The sequence below is a fragment of the Pleurodeles waltl genome, chromosome 5, assembly GCF_031143425.1.
Source record: "Pleurodeles waltl isolate 20211129_DDA chromosome 5, aPleWal1.hap1.20221129, whole genome shotgun sequence".
Taxonomy (NCBI): domain Eukaryota; kingdom Metazoa; phylum Chordata; class Amphibia; order Caudata; family Salamandridae; genus Pleurodeles; species Pleurodeles waltl.
Window position 1 is genome coordinate 1,401,133,308 of NC_090444.1, and position 15,704 is coordinate 1,401,149,011.

The following is a 15,704-nucleotide window of genomic DNA, read 5'->3' on the forward strand; positions in this document are numbered from 1 at the left end:
TAGATTTTGATATCTGATTGCAGCTTGTCAGTTGGGTGCAGCTTTGTTCCAGGGGCACAGGGAGCAAGGGGCCCACTTCTGGACATACCCTTGGCTACATGGGCTGTTAAATTCAACACACAAAAAGTGGTGGGTCCTGTGGTCACTGTGTCACTGCAGTCTGCTGCCCTCCCCAGTTCCTCTGGCTGGTGCTGCCTCTGCCTTTGCCTTTTGCCTTGGATGAAATGAGTCTCCTGACTACGTTCGAGGCCCTCCTCCACTCGCAGGCTCGTCCCTGTGCCTCATCCCTGGTGGTCTAGTTGCCATCACAAGTAAGTATTTTTCTCTCTGTTGCTCTTTCACTCTTGCTCGTCTGCCTTTTTCTGACTAGTTTTTCCTTTTCTTTTCAATCTTTCCTCCTTTCCTCTGCCCTCTTTCACTCTTGCTTTTCTGCGTTTTTTAACTTTTTTCCTTTTCTTTTCCATCTCCCCTCCTTTCTTCTGCCCCCCTCCCGTGCCGCTCTGGTACCTGCGGCCCACCCCCCTACCTACTGCGAAGCACCCCTCCAGCCTCCCAGCTGACTGCTCTCCTGCCCCACTCACCTTCTTAATGGCAGCTGTGCGCAGCGGGTGCACTGCTGGTGTGCCAAAGGCAAGCCAATCTGGACCATGACCGCACACAGCACCAGGAACACTGGATTTCCATTAAACCATCCCCTGGCCTGCCTCTGTTACGATGCCAAGACCCTCCTCCGCCTCAACACCGCACGCCGCAACAACTGCTTCATAATGTCCCCCAAGGCCAACCATAAACCTTTCACCTCCAGGAACTACAACTTTAGCACCAGCCTCAACAAGCTGAAGGTACGCTCCACACACAGAAATACCAACAACCTGAACAACCCCATCAACAGCTTTTTCCTGAATATCCGCTCCCTTCACAAAGACGCCACAGAACTCTGGGATTTGATCGACACCGCCCGACCAGACATCGCCTTCCTTACCGAGACCTGTACGAACACCACCTCTGGACTAGACCTCACCATTCCTGACCGATACAGCATCCTAAGGAGGAACCAGCCCTCCCACCCGGGCGGAGGACTCGTCATCGTACAAAAGTCCTCAATGCGTGACACGGCCGCCCCAGAAGAACAGTGCACCACCATGGAACACCTTCACTTCCTGGTCCACTCCAACCACAACTTCTCCATCCACGGCACCGTGGTGCACAGGCCGGCCGGCCCTGACCAGTTTTTATAGACGACGTTTTAGACATCGCTTCCCCACAGGCTCTGGTGTCAGACAACTACCTCCTCCTTGGCGACCTGAATTTCCACCTCGAGGACAGCGCCGATCCAATCACTACTGCTCTACTCGACAACCTCGCCACCCTCGGCCTCAGACAGTTGGTCTGTGCACCCACACACATTGCAGGACATTCACTGGACCCCATCTTAACCTCTAGCAACCGGATCACCATCGAGACCTTCTCCACCCCAGACTGGACAGACCACAGCTGCATACACTTCACAATCACCGCACCCAGTAGCCGCACCTCCCGGAACTCCCCACGGAAATGGAACAAAATCACCAACGAGCAACTCCACTCACCTCTCGACAAATCCCTCCTCCCTCCCTCTGATGATGCCAACACAGCAGCTCGCAATATTAATGCATGGATCACTGAATGCGCCGACACTCTAGGCCCCCTCCGGCTGACTTCCGCCAAACGCGTACCTAAGAAAGCTAGCTGGTTCACCACTGAACTCCAAGAATCAAAGCGTACCTGTAGAAGTTTAGAGAAAAAATGGAGGAACAGCCAAACCACTGAAGACCTCGCCTCCTTCACAGCCGCCCACTGCCGAAAAATCAAGAATACAAGGAAGGGCGCACTCCGGGAGCTCATCAACTCCTCCACACACAACTGTTAGGAACTCTTCTCAGTCATCAACTTGTTCAGAGATCTCCCCTCCCAAGCCACCAGCATCTCCCCATCCCAGGACTTCTGCGGCGAACTCGCCACCTTTCTCCTGCGCAAGATCCAGGACAAATACAACTGCTTCCTCCCCGAAAATCCTGGCACCGGAACCTGTGACCGACCCAGAACCCACCCAGACCATCCACAGCTGGTCCACGCTCACCACAAAGGAAACAGTCAGCATCGTAAACAGCACCCACTCTGGAGCCCCCACTGACCCCTGCCCATCCCACATATACATCAGAGCCAGCGCATCCATCACCCGAGCTCCGGAACACAATGAAGTGCTCCATCAACACTGGCACCTTCCCAGAGGACTGGAAACACACTGAAATACGCCCTCTCCTGGAGAAGCCTTCGACCGACCCATCAGAACTAAAGAATTTCCGGCCCATCTCGCTGCCACCCTACCTCGCCAAAGTACGAGAGAAAGCAATCTGCGCACAAGTATGGAATTTCATCTAGCCCAGCAACTCCTTGAACAGCTCCCAGTCCGACTTCCTCAGCAACCACAGCATGGAGACATCCCTCCTGGCAGCCACCTATAACATACGATTTCTCCTTAACTGCGACCACACTGCAGCTCTCATACTCCACAACCTCTCAGTAGCCTTTGACATGGAGTCTGGTGCGTAGAGTGCTATGGGAGACCATGACATAGGAATCTGCAGAAGAGCCCTGGAATGTATCCACTCCTTCCTCTCCGGGAGGACGCAGAGGGTCAGACTCCCGCCCTACACATCCTGACCTACCGGAGTCAACTGGGGAGTCCCCCAAGGATCCTCACTGAGTCCCATACGGTTCAACGTATACATTGTCCCTCTCGCAGCCAGACTCCGAAGCCACAGTATGAATATCGTGTCAAATGCCGATGACGCACAACTCATAAATTCCCTCACCGAAGACGGCCAAAAGGAACTCCCACCCAGGAATGGAAGCCGTCACCACCTGGATGAGAGAAAGCTGCCTCAATCTCAACTCCAACAAGACTGAGCTCATCATCTTTGGAAATGCCACCTCAGCTTGGGACGACTCCCAGTGGCCCACATATCTCAGCACCCCCGCACCAAGTGAGCATGCCTGCAACCCAGGGATCATCCTAGAGACCTCCCTATCCATGACCCGTCGGGTTAACTCAGTCGCCTCCTCCTTTTGGCACACACTCCGCAAACTTTGGAAGATCTTCAGATGGATCCCAGCAGTCACCCACACCTTAGTCACAAGCAAGCTTGAGTACGGCAACGCCCTCTACGCTGGCACCTCAACTAGAAACATAAAAAAACTACAACTCAATCAGAACGCCGCTGCCAGACTCATCCTTGACCTCCCACGCCGAGAGCACATCTCCCAACACCTGAGGACCTTCCACTGGCTCCCGAGCGAGAAACTAATCACCTTCAGGCTACTCACCCACACGTACAAGGCCATACACAACGCAGGACCAGCCTACGTGAACCACAGTGTCCTCTTCCACAACCCCGCCAGATCCCATCGATCCACCCAGATGGGCCTGGCCACCGCCCTTCGCAACTGCAAAACCACTGCCGGAGGATGATCCTTCACCTACATCGCAGCAAAGAGCTGGACCAACCTTCTCCTGCACCTCAGTCAAAGCCCGTCGCTCAGCATCTTCAGGAAGAACCTCAAGACGCGGCTCTTTGGATGAGCCCCCCACAGTGCCTTGAGACCCTTACGGCTGAGTAGCTGCACTTTACAAAAACTTATTGATTGATTTGACAAAGCCACACCAGACTGAAGACCCCCAGTCAGGTGAAAGCAGTCTTACGTGCGTGTGTTCCGGTTTAGGGATGCCTGGCCAAGCAGATCGGGCTGGACCGTTGATATTGAAGAGTGGTCAAGGATGATTTCTATATAGCTTGGTCCAAATGGAGGTAGCTAGGTGGGCAAAAAACAATGGATTGGAATGCTACTGCAAGCAATTGCCAGTGATAGGCAAATTGCAATCATTCCTCCCATTATGTTTTTTGTGTTTGAAATATAGGTGATTTCATATAGACAAGAAGAGTAAAGCTTGAGATGTAGATGACGTTTCTTTGATTCCAGAGGTGAAAAACATCCCTGTCCTCCCCAGCTCCCTCCACCTTTAATTCTATATTCTGTTTGACTACCCAAGTCAGCCGTCCATTCTTTAATCATGTATGCAGGGGCAGAGGTGTAATGGGATAACCATAATAACATGACCTCTGCTCCTAAACTTAGAACAAATAGCCTGTGCCACCTACCCACCCTGCCATGCTCTGCCTAACTCCACCTCTATCCCTGACAAAATCCAAAATTGAAAAGAATCCTGGCTGTCTGCCACACTCCTTCCTTCCTTCCCTCTCTGTTAAAGCTGAGCTGTTCACTCACAAGTGCATAGGGCTGGTGCTGTGGTGACAGTGGCTCATGAGCCGCTGGTCAGCACAGCTTGTATTCCCTAGTCTACATGAGTCTGCAGAGGCCAGTGCTGACAAGGAATGGGAAGGTTGTTACAGGTACAGCACAACCTATGTTCTTTCTCCTCTTTATACTTTGTGACAGCAAGGGACAGGTGGTAGATGGTAGATGATGCAAGTTTGCTTCTTTACTCTGATAACTGGAAACTCAGGTGAGGCCGAGGAACATTGTGGAATCAAGTGCTTCCCCTGCAGTTTTACAACAGGGGATAAACACTTTTGATCCTACTGTTGTAAGAGCTGTGAATGAACATATCTGATCGAGACTCCTTGTAGCGTTACGGGCGTTGTTGGTGCCGCATGTGACATTGCGGCCACCTATGTTGGTGCCACCAAAGTGTGCGGGCATCAGTTCTTTTCTTTTTGCCCCAGTTAGCGCAGATCCGAAGAGAGCTACCCGCTGTCGGTTTTTGACATGACGTTTTTCGACTTTTGTGTTTTTTTTTGTTTTTTTTGCATCACCGATGTCTGTGAAGAAGGCTGGGTTCAATCTGTGTGGAGCCTGTCACTATGCCATGTCGGTCACTGACCCCTATTTCGTCTTTGTATGGTGCCTTGAGCGCAACCACGACTCCAAGTCGTGCTCGGACTGCCAGGCCATGGAGCCGAAGACTTTGAGGGAGCGGACTGATTTCAAAGCTTCCCATTCGAGGTCCTTGGTACTCTCAGAATAGAGGCACAAAAAGAAGAGCTTAAAGAGGACTTCGACTTAGCCTCATCTGTCGGCTGACAAGACCAGAGGGGTGTAGGAAGCTGGCATGATGTGTGGTGAGCACCTGTGGTGTTATCACCTTATACCAGGTCCCAGTATCCCCTATTAGTGAGGTGTAGTCAGTGTCTAGGAAGCCAGGCTCTCTAGAGGTAGCTGTGGATGATCAGCCAAGACTTATCTAGGAGACATGCAAAGCTTATGCAATACCACTGTGGTCACACAGTACTCACACACATGAAAGAACCACACAGTGTTACTATAATAAAGTACCTTTAGTTTTGTAACACAAATATCAAAATACTATATAGGCAATACCCCAACTGCCAGTAAGTAAACACACTATTATATGTACATTAGAAGCCAGGACTTAGAATAGAATGTATTAGAAAACAGTGAAAGCAATAGACAATACTGAAGGCCTAGGGGAGGGACCAAACCATATACTAATAAAATGGAGTGTGAAAGTCGGGGCCCCACCTAAGGAAGTGAAATCAGTAGAGGGGAACTGGAGGAACTAGAAAACCCACAAGGTAATTACCAGAGTGCCCCACAGCAACCAAGAGAAAAGATGTAAGTGACTGGTTCTTCCCAAACCCACCAAAAGGACTTCAGAGAAGGATATTGTCAGACAAGACTGCAAGAAACCAAAGATGGATCCTGTAAGAAGAAGACCTGGAAAGGATGGGGACCAAGTCCAGTTCACGTTGGAGTGTCCGATGGTGGCAGGAGCCACTACGCACCCATCTGTGGATGCAGGACCAGGTCGACGGTGGAATGAAGACAGTCAGCAGTGCAGCACTGGAGCAGCTGAAGTGTTCCTAGAGTGATGCAGTCTGGGCACCACTTCTGGGGTGGTGATGGACAGGGGAGTGGTTACTCCCCTTTCCATTGTCCAGTTTTGAGCCAGAGCAGGGACTGGAGGTCCCTGAACTGGTACAGACTGGTTTATGCAAGGAGGGTGCCAAATGTGCCCTTCAAAGCATACCAGTGGCTTGGGGAGGCAACCAGTCCCAAGCCATGTAACATCAATTTTCAAAGGGAGAGGGTGTTGCCTCCCTGTCCCAAAGGAAATCCTTTGTTCTACCGTCCTGGCTTGAGCTGGTAAAGCTGCAGAAGGGCAGAAACCCGCCTGAGAGGTGCAAGCAGCATGGGCTGCCCAAAAACAAACAAACAGAAAGCTGGTATGATAAATGCTGAGGGTCCTCTAAAGAGATTGGAATCATACAACCAATACTGGCAACAGTATTGTGGTATGATTCCGACATGTTTGATACCAAACAGGCCCAGGTTCGGAGTTGCCATTATGTAGCTAGACACAGTACACGCGTAAGATACTGTCCCCGCACAACAAAGTCCAGGAAAATAAAGCTGGAGTCCATAGGGGCACCTCTGCTCATGCAGGGGTGCCATCACACACAGCTACCTGCACTCTGCCCTCTGGGCTAGGCGGGCCCACCATAGGGGTGACTTACAGTGACCTGGTGCTTTGACCTGAAGTCAAAGAGCACATGCATCCTTTTTCTGCAGGCTGCAGTGGCAGGTCTGAAGATACATTTTACATGGGCTCCCATGGGTGGCATAATAGATGCTGCGCCCCATGGGGAACCCCAAGTGCCCCAATGCCCTGGGTACCATATACTAGGGACTTATATGCGGGCACCAGTATGCCAAATGTAGGGTGTGTGAAGTCCCATCAACCACATTTAGAGGGAGAGAGCAGTCACTGGGGGTCCTGGTTAGCAAGATCCCAGTGAGCACAGTCAAAACATACTGACATCAGGCAAAAAGTGGGGGTAACATGCCAAAAAGGGGGTACTTTCCTACAAGGTGGAACATCAGCATTCCCGGCATGGTTCTACAGAGCCACTGGCTAGTTCGACTCTAGGTCTCCCACCTTTTCCAGGTACCGGGTTGACACTCGCTCAAATTAGGGAGTTTTACAAGGCCATGTGCCACATATTTGAGTTGGCTGACCCCTATTGTGTGACTTTGGGCCCACGGGGTCAGAAGAGACTCCTACTCGATCCATGCCGGCAGCTTCAGCCTCAGCGCCCTTGGAGTCTCATGGACTGAATCTATATCTGGACTGGTGTTGGTTTTACCCATGCGACCTTCCCCGACGCCGCTCCTGGCGCTGCCGGCTCCCACTGGCGGAGCTAGCTCTATACTTATCCCCGATGAGCTGGAATGGCGTTGTATGACTCCGTTTCTGGCACAGACTGCACCCACAGGTGCAAGATAATCGCTTGATCTTTATTATATATATTCCTGCATGGAAGAAGAGTGGGAGGTATCGCTGGACCCTCTAGAACACCAGCTGGTATGATGTGCTAGGAGAGGCCAGTGGTCTGGACACCTCTCCAGACACTGGATTACTCTTTCCTCCTACTGTGGCTACAGAGGAGGGAGCATTCTATACGATGGTGGTGCATGGGGCAGCGGAGGTCCTCGACCTCAAACTTCCCTCAGCGGCGGTTAAGACAAACATCTTGACGGAAGTGCTTAAGCCTGGGGCTTCCGCATCTGAACTACTTTTGCCTTTTAATGTTGCACTCAGACTTCCTGCTGGGAATATGTGGTCCAAGCCCAGCACAGTGGGCCTGTTAATGGGATGGTTGCCGCGACCATCGACCCGCTCCGGGTGACATTAGCTATCTCACCCAAAACCTCACCCCGAGAGCTTTGTTGTCCAAGCCTCTATGTCCAATGGCGCATTCCCTTCCGCTCCTCCAGATAGGGAGTCCAAGAGGCTGGACAACCTTGGGAAGATGGTTTTCTTCCACCAGCCTATCAGTAAGGTTGGTGAATACCTCGTGCTTTTTGGGCGGTTTCTCCCATACCATTTGGGACACAGTTGCGCAGCTGTTGCCTCAAGTCCTGGAGGAGGCAAGCAGTGAAAGATGGGAGAGATGCAGCTAAGTGTGCCATACTGTGTGGACTGCACATGTCTGACTCGCTAGGCAGAGTGGTTGAGTCGAAGGTGGTCTTGAGGCACCATGCGTGGCTGAAGACATTTCGGGCTATGTCCAAACAAATCTGATGGACATGCCCTTTGATGGCACTCACTTAATTGGTGATAAGGCAAACTGAACGCTAGAGCAATTTAAGGCTTGTCTGGCTATTGCCAAGTCCTTAAGCCTCTCAGCAACCCCTCGTCTACAGTCTGCTTATCACCCCTTTTGTGACTACGTAAGGGGCCTGGCACGGCGCCAGTCCTATGCCAGCCACTGTCCAACGCAACCAACCCAGTGTATGCGAGGACGTGGGTGTGAGGGTCTTAAGATTTAGAGGGTCTGCAGCCCAAAAGTCGTCTACCAACACAGCCCCTGGCAGCTGCATCCTCTAAGCCCTCTTAGTTTGCATTTACAGGACCATGCTTGCCCAGTGGGAGGGAGAATATAGCATCCACTGGAAGTCAATAACATCAGACGCATGGGTACTGCAGATCATCAGGCAGGGCTATGACCTGCTTTTTCTATCCTTGCCTCCTCCTATTCCTTTAACGTTAAAGCCACTGAGAGAGGATCCTTTAATTCTACTTCAAGAGGAAGCTTTGGCTCTCTTGGCCAAGAGAGCCATAGAAAGGGTCCTGATACCAGAAGTAGGTACTGGTTGTCATTCCCTCCACTTCCTGATACCCAAAAAGAACAAGGTTCTTTGCCCTTTACAAGATTTACGGACCGTGAATCTGTTCCTCGGGAAGGAAAAATTCAAGATGCTCATGTTGGCTCAAGTCTTTTCAGCTCTAGATCCAGAAGGCTGGTTAGTAGTACTGGACTTGCAGGATGCGTACTTCCATATTCCAATCTTGCCGGCCCACAGGTGCTATCTTGGGTTCAAGGTAGGCCACGAACATTTCCAGTTCACCATGTTGTCATTTGGCCTTACCGGTGGCCCTCTGATGTTCACCAAGGTGATCGCAGTTGTTGCAGGTCATCTGCGTAGGTTAGAGGTTTCAGTCTTTCCCTACCTCGACGACTGGCTGTTGAAGGCAAGTTTGCCCCAGGCTGTCGTCTCACACCTCTAGATTATGGCAAATCTACTGCATTCACTCGGGTTCACTATAAACATGCCAAAGTCACACCTGAATCCTTCTCGGGCACTCTCTTTCATCGAAGCTGTTCTGGACACAGTGCAGTTTCGGGCTTATACACCCGGACAGCAAATCCAGGATATTCAGGCTATGATACCGATGTTTCAGCCTCTATCCTGGATTTGGGTGAGAATGACTGACTCTGAGGTTGCTGGGCCTCATGGCTTCCTGCATCCTGTTGGTAAAATATGTCAGATGGCATTTGTGGGCTTTGCAGTGGGACATGAAGTTCCAGTGGGCCCGGCATTAGAAAAATCTCTCCGACATGGTCCAGATCTCGTCAGCTCATAGGCAGACTCCTCTCCCTTCCCCAACCAGATCTTATGATAGTCACTTCTGTCATGAGGCGTCCATCTGGGAGAGGTGGAGATCAAATGGTTGTGGTCTCTGGTGGAATCCAGGCTCCACATCTTCATGCTGGTGCTCAGGACAATCCAATTAGCATTGAAGGCATATCTTCCCTCTCTCAAGGGGATGTTGGTGCAGGTGTTCACGGAAAACACCTCGGCCATGTGGTGCTGCAACAAACAGGGTGCGTTGATGTCGTGGACCCTTTGACAAGAGGACCTGCGTCTCTGAACATGGCTAGATCAGCAGACATAACCCTGGTGGTTCAACATCTGCCAGGTTCCCTGAAGGCGGACGAACTTGGGCGTCGATGCCTATCGGATCACGAGTAGTGTCTCTATTCAGAGGTAGCTCAAGGACTCTTTCAGCAGGTAGAGCCTTGGTTAGATTTAATCACCTCCAAAGAGAACGTGTTATGTCAGTAGTATTGCGTGTTGGAGTTTCCAAGGCGACACTCGCTAGGCGATGCCTTTAGTTGGAGCTTAGGCCTTCTTTGTGTCTTCCCCCCTCATACCACTCCTGCCCAGAGTTTTCAAGAAGATCAAGAATGACCGGGCTCAAGTAATCCTTGTGGCTCCGGGATGGCCACGGAGTGTCTGGTATCCTGACCTTTAGAAAATGAGCTTTGATCCTCCGATCAGGCTGCCCTTTCGGGAGGATCTTCCGTCCCAGCCTGCTGTCTCCACCCGAACCTGTTAACTCTGCACCTTCATGCATGGAGATTGAGCGGCAGTAGTTGACAGCTTTTGACCTTCCTCCCAAAGTCTGTAACATTATCTCAGCAGCCTGGCATTTCTCCACAAAGAATGTATACGCCTGTGGTTGGCAAAAAATTGTAAAATATTGTGCAGAGAATATATAGATCCTTTCTCCGCTTCTTTGTCTGGTATTCTACTCTTCATTCTTTCTCTTGCCCAACAGGGTTCCTCTCTGGGGACACTGAAGGGCTATCTTTCTGCTCTCTCAGCTTTTATGCCGGTGCCTGATCAACCCTCTCTTTTCAGATTCTCTATTGTAAATAGGTTTCTTAAAGGGCTTGTAAGTATGTTACCTCATTTGCGCTCCTTCGAGCCGTTACACAATTGTCCCCTCTGGCTGCTCACCATAAAGGCAGCCTTTATAGTGGCAATAATATCTTCCCGAGGGTGGTGGGGTTAATGATGTACATGCCTTATCATCTAAGCCACAATATCTCACTGTATTTCTGGAATAAGTGGTGTTAAACTCACGTGCCTCTTTCCTTCCCAAGGTGGTGACCCCTTTCCATCTGTGTCAAACTATCAACTTGTCCACCTTCTTTGCTCCCCCACATCTCTCTTAGGAAGAGGAATGACTCCACCGTCTGGATTCAAAAAGAGTATTGTTGTTCTGTCTTGATCACACAAAAGAGTTCCGGGTGGGCAACCAACTCATTGTGGAGGATATGGGAGCAAAGAAGGAACGAGGAAGTACAGAAGCGAACCATTGCACGCTGGATCATTCTCTGTATCAAGATCTGCTATTCCTTGGCTAAGAAGCAGCCTCCCAAGGGCCTAAGGGCCCATTCCACCAGGGGAAAGGCTGCGACCATGGCGCTAGCGTGTGGAGTCCCAGTCCTGGACATCTGCCAGGCAACAACGTGGGCATCGCTGCATGCGTTTGCAAAGCACTACTGACTGGACATTTTGCCCGTTCGGTCCTGTAGAACTTATTGGTCTGAAAACATTGTCCCAGTCCACCGCCAAGAGGATATCTAATTAAAGGTCAGGAGTCTGCAGCTAGGAGTCCTTTATCAGAGGAACAAGTTACTTACCTTTGGCAATGCATTATCTGGTAGAGACTCCAGCTGCAGATTCCTTACACCCACCCATGCCTCCCCACTCTGCAGACTTTTTACTAGTAATCGGGTGATCCCTGTAGGAAGTTGGCTCTGTATGTGCTATTTCAAAGTAAGGAATAGCATGCACAGAGTCCAAGGGTTCCCCTTAGAGGTAAAATAGTGGTAAAAATAGATAATACTAATGCTCTATTTTGTGGTAGTGTGGTCGAGCAGTAGGCTTATCCAAGGAGTAGTGTTAAGCATTTGTTGTACATACACATAGACAATAAATGAGGTACACACACTCAGAGACAAATCCAGCCAATAGGTTTTTGTATAGAAAAATATCTTTTCTTAGTTTATTTTAAGAACCACAGGTTCAAATTCTACATGTAATATCTCATTCGAAAGGTATTGCAGGTAAGTACTTTAGGAACTTTAAATCATAAAAATTGCATGTATACTTTTCAAGTTATTGACAAATAGCTGTTTTAAAAGTGGACACTTAGTGCAATTTTCACAGTTCCTAGGGGAGGTAAGTTTTTGTTAGTTTTACCAGGTAAGTAAGACACTTACAGGGTTCAGTTCTTGGTCCAAGGTAGCCCACCGTTGGGGGTTCAGAGCAACCCCAAAGTCACCGCACCAGCAGCTCAGGGCCGGTCAGGTGCAGAGTTCAAAGTGGTGCCCAAAACACATAGGCTAGAATGGAGAGAAGGGGGTGCCCCGGTTCCGGTCTGCTTGCAGGTAAGTACCCACGTCTTCGGAGGGCAGACCAGGGGGGTTTTGTAGGGCACCGGGGGGGACACAAGCCCACACAGAAATTGCACCCTCAGCAGCACGGGGGCGGCCGGGTGCAGTGTAGAAACAAGCGTCGGGTTCGCAATGTTAGTCTATGAGAGATCTCGGGATCTCTTCAGCGCTGCAGGCAGGCAAGGGGGGGGTTCCTCGGGGAAACCTCCACTTGGGCGAGGGAGAGGGACTCCTGGGGGTCACTTCTCCAGTGAAAGTCCGGTCCTTCAGGTCCTGGGGGCTGCGGGTGCAGGGTCTCTCCCAGGCGTCGGGACTTAGGATTCAAAGAGTCGCGGTCAGGGGAAGCCTTGGGATTCCCTCTGCAGGCGGCGCTGTGGGGGCTCAGGGGGGACAGGTTTTGGTACTCACAGTATCAGAGTAGTCCTGGGGTCCCTCCTGAGGTGTTGGATCTCCACCAGCCGAGTCGGGGTCGCCGGGTGCAGTGTTGCAAGTCTCACGCTTCTTGCGGGGAGCTTGCAGGGTTCTTTCAAGGCTGCTGGAAACAAAGTTGCAGCCTTTCTTGGAGCAGGTCCGCTGTCCTCGGGAGTTTCTTGTCTTTTCGAAGCAGGGGCAGTCCTCAGAGGATGTCGAGGTCGCTGGTCCCTTTGGAAGGCGTCGCTGGAGCAGGATCTTTGGAAGGCAGGAGACAGGCCGGTGAGTTTCTGTAGCCAAGGCAGTTGTCGTCTTGTGGTCTTCCTCTGCAGGGGTTTTTCAGCTAGGCAGTCCTTCTTCTTGTAGTTACAGGAATCTAACTCTTTAGGTTCAGGGAAGCCCTTAAATACTAAATTTAAGGGTGTGTTTAGGTCTGGGGGGTTAGTAGCCAATGGCTACTAGCCCTGAGGGTGGGTACACCCTCTTTGTGCCTCCTCCCAAGGGGAGGGGGTCACAATCCTAACCCTATTGGGGGAATCCTCCATCTGCAAGATGGAGGATTTCTAAAAGTCAGAGTCACCTCAGCTCAGGACACCTTAGGGGCTGTCCTGACTGGCCAGTGACTCCTCCTTGTTGCTTTCTTTGTTCCCTCCAGCCTTGCCGCCAAAAGTGGGGGCCGTGGCCGGAGGGGGCGGGCAACTCCACTAAGCTGGAGTGCCCTGCTGGGCTGTGACAAAGGGGTGAGCCTTTGAGGCTCACCGCCAGGTGTCAAAGCTCCTGCCTGGGGGAGGTGTTAGCATCTCCACCCAGTGCAGGCTTTGTTACTGGCCTCAGAGTGACAAAGGCACTCTCCCCATGGGGCCAGCAACATGTCTCTGGTGTGGCAGGCTGCTGGAACTAGTCCGCCTACACAGACAGTCGGTTAAGTTTCAGGGGGCACCTCTAAGGTGCCCTCTGGGGTGTATTTTGCAATAAAATGTACACTGGCATCAGTGTGCATTTATTGTGCTGAGAAGTTTGATACCAAACTTCCCAGTTTTCAGTGTAGCCATTATGGTGCTGTGGAGTTCGTGTTTGACAGACTCCCAGACCATATACTCTTATGGCTACCCTGCACTTACAATGTCTAAGGTTTTGTTTAGACACTGTAGGGGTACCATGCTCATGCACTGGTACCCTCACCTATGGTATAGTGCACCCTGCCTTAGGGCTGTAAGGCCTGCTAGAGGGGTGTCTTACCTATACTGCATAGGCAGTGAGAGGCTGGCATGGCACCCTGAGGGGAGTGCCCTGTCGACTTACTCGTTTTGTCCTCACTAGCACAAACAAGCTGGCAAGCAGTGTGTCTGTGCTGAGTGAGAGGTCTCCAGGGTGGCATAAGACATGCTGCAGCCCTTAGAGACCTTCCTTGGCATCAGGGCCCTTGGTACTAGAAGTACCAGTTACAAGGGACTTATCTGGATGCCAGGGTCTGCCAATTGTGGATACAAAAGTACAGGTTTAGGGAAAGAACACTGGTGCTGGGGCCTGGTTAGCAGGCCTCAGCACACTTTCAATTGTAAACATAGCATCAGCAAAGGCAAAAAGTCAGGGGGCAACCATGCCAAGGAGGCATTTCCTTACACAACCCCCCCCCAAACGAAAGAGGATGAGACTAACCTTTCCCAAGAGAGTCTTCATTTTCTAAGTGGAAGAACCTGGAAAGGCCATCTGCATTGGCATGGGCAGTCCCAGGTCTGTGTTCCACTATAAAGTCCATTCCCTGTAGGGAGATGGACCACCTCAACAGTTTAGGATTTTCACCTTTCATTTGCATCAGCCATTTGAGAGGTCTGTGGTCAGTTTGAACTAGGAAGTGAGTCCCAAAGAGGTATGGTCTCAGCTTCTTCAGGGACCAAACCACAGCAAAGGCCTCCCTCTCAATGGCACTCCAACGCTGCTCCCTGGGGAGTAACCTCCTGCTAATGAAAGCAACAGGCTGGTCAAGGCCATCATCATTTGTTTGGGACAAAACTGCCCCTATCCCATGTTCAGAGGCATCAGTCTGCACAATGAACTGCTTAGAATAATCTGGAGCTTTTAGAACTGGTGCTGAGCACATTGCTTGTTTCAGGGTGTCAAAGGCCTGTTGGCATTCCACAGTCCAGTTCACTTTCTTGGGCATTTTCTTGGAGGTGAGTTCAGTGAGGGCTGTCACAATGGATCCATATCCCTTCACAAACCTCCTGTAATACCCAGTCAAGCCAAGGAATGCCCTGACTTGAGTCTGGGTTTTTGGAGCTACCCAGTCCAGAATAGTCTGGATCTTGGGTTGGAGTGGCTGAACTTGGCCTCCACCTACAAGGTGGCCCAAGTAAACCACAGTTCCCTGCCCTATCTGGCATTTGGATGCCTTGATAGAGAGGCCTGCAGATTGCAGAGCCTTCAAAACCTTCTTCAGGTGGACCAGGTGATCCTGCCAGGTGGAGCTAAAGACAGCAATATCATCAAGATAAGCTGTGCTAAAGGACTCCAAGCCAGCAAGGACTTGATTCACCAACCTTTGGAAGGTGGCCGGGGCATTCTTTAAACCAAAGGGCATAACAGTAAACTGATAATGCCCATCAGGTGTGGAGAATGCTGTTTTCTCTTTTGCTCCAGGTGCCATTTTTATTTGCCAGTACCCTGCTGTCAAGTCAAAGGTACTTAAGAATTTGGCAGCACCTAATTTATCTATGAGCTCATCAGCTCTTGGAATTGGATGAGCATCTGTCTTGGTGACAGAATTGAGCCCTCTGTAGTCCACACAAAACCTCATCTCTTTCTTTCCATCTTTGGTGTGAGGTTTGGGGACTAAGACCACTGGGCTAGCCCAGGGGCTGTCAGAGCGCTCAATTACTCCCAATTCCAGCATCTTGTGGACTTCCACCTTGATGCTTTCCTTAACATGGTCAGACTGTCTAAAGATTTTGTTTTTGACAGGCATGCTGTCTCCTGTGTCCACATCATGGGTACACAGGTGTGTCTGACCAGGGGTTAAGGAGAAGAGTTCAGGAAACTGTTGTAGGACTCTCCTACAATCAGCTTGCTGTTGGCCAGAGAGGGTGTCTGAGTAGATCACTCCATCTACTGTGCCATCTTTTGGGTCTGATGACAGAAGATCAGGGAGAGGTTCACTCTCTGCCTCCTGATCCTCATCTG

At 50.7% G+C, this 15,704-nt stretch overlaps 1 protein-coding gene across 1 annotated transcript in view; it reads left to right on the plus strand.

The window, feature by feature from the left end:
- The window catches only part of TMEM30A (transmembrane protein 30A), a 131,784-nt gene that overhangs the window by 44,373 nt on the left and 71,707 nt on the right, over positions 1-15,704 (plus strand). The window lies entirely within an intron of this gene.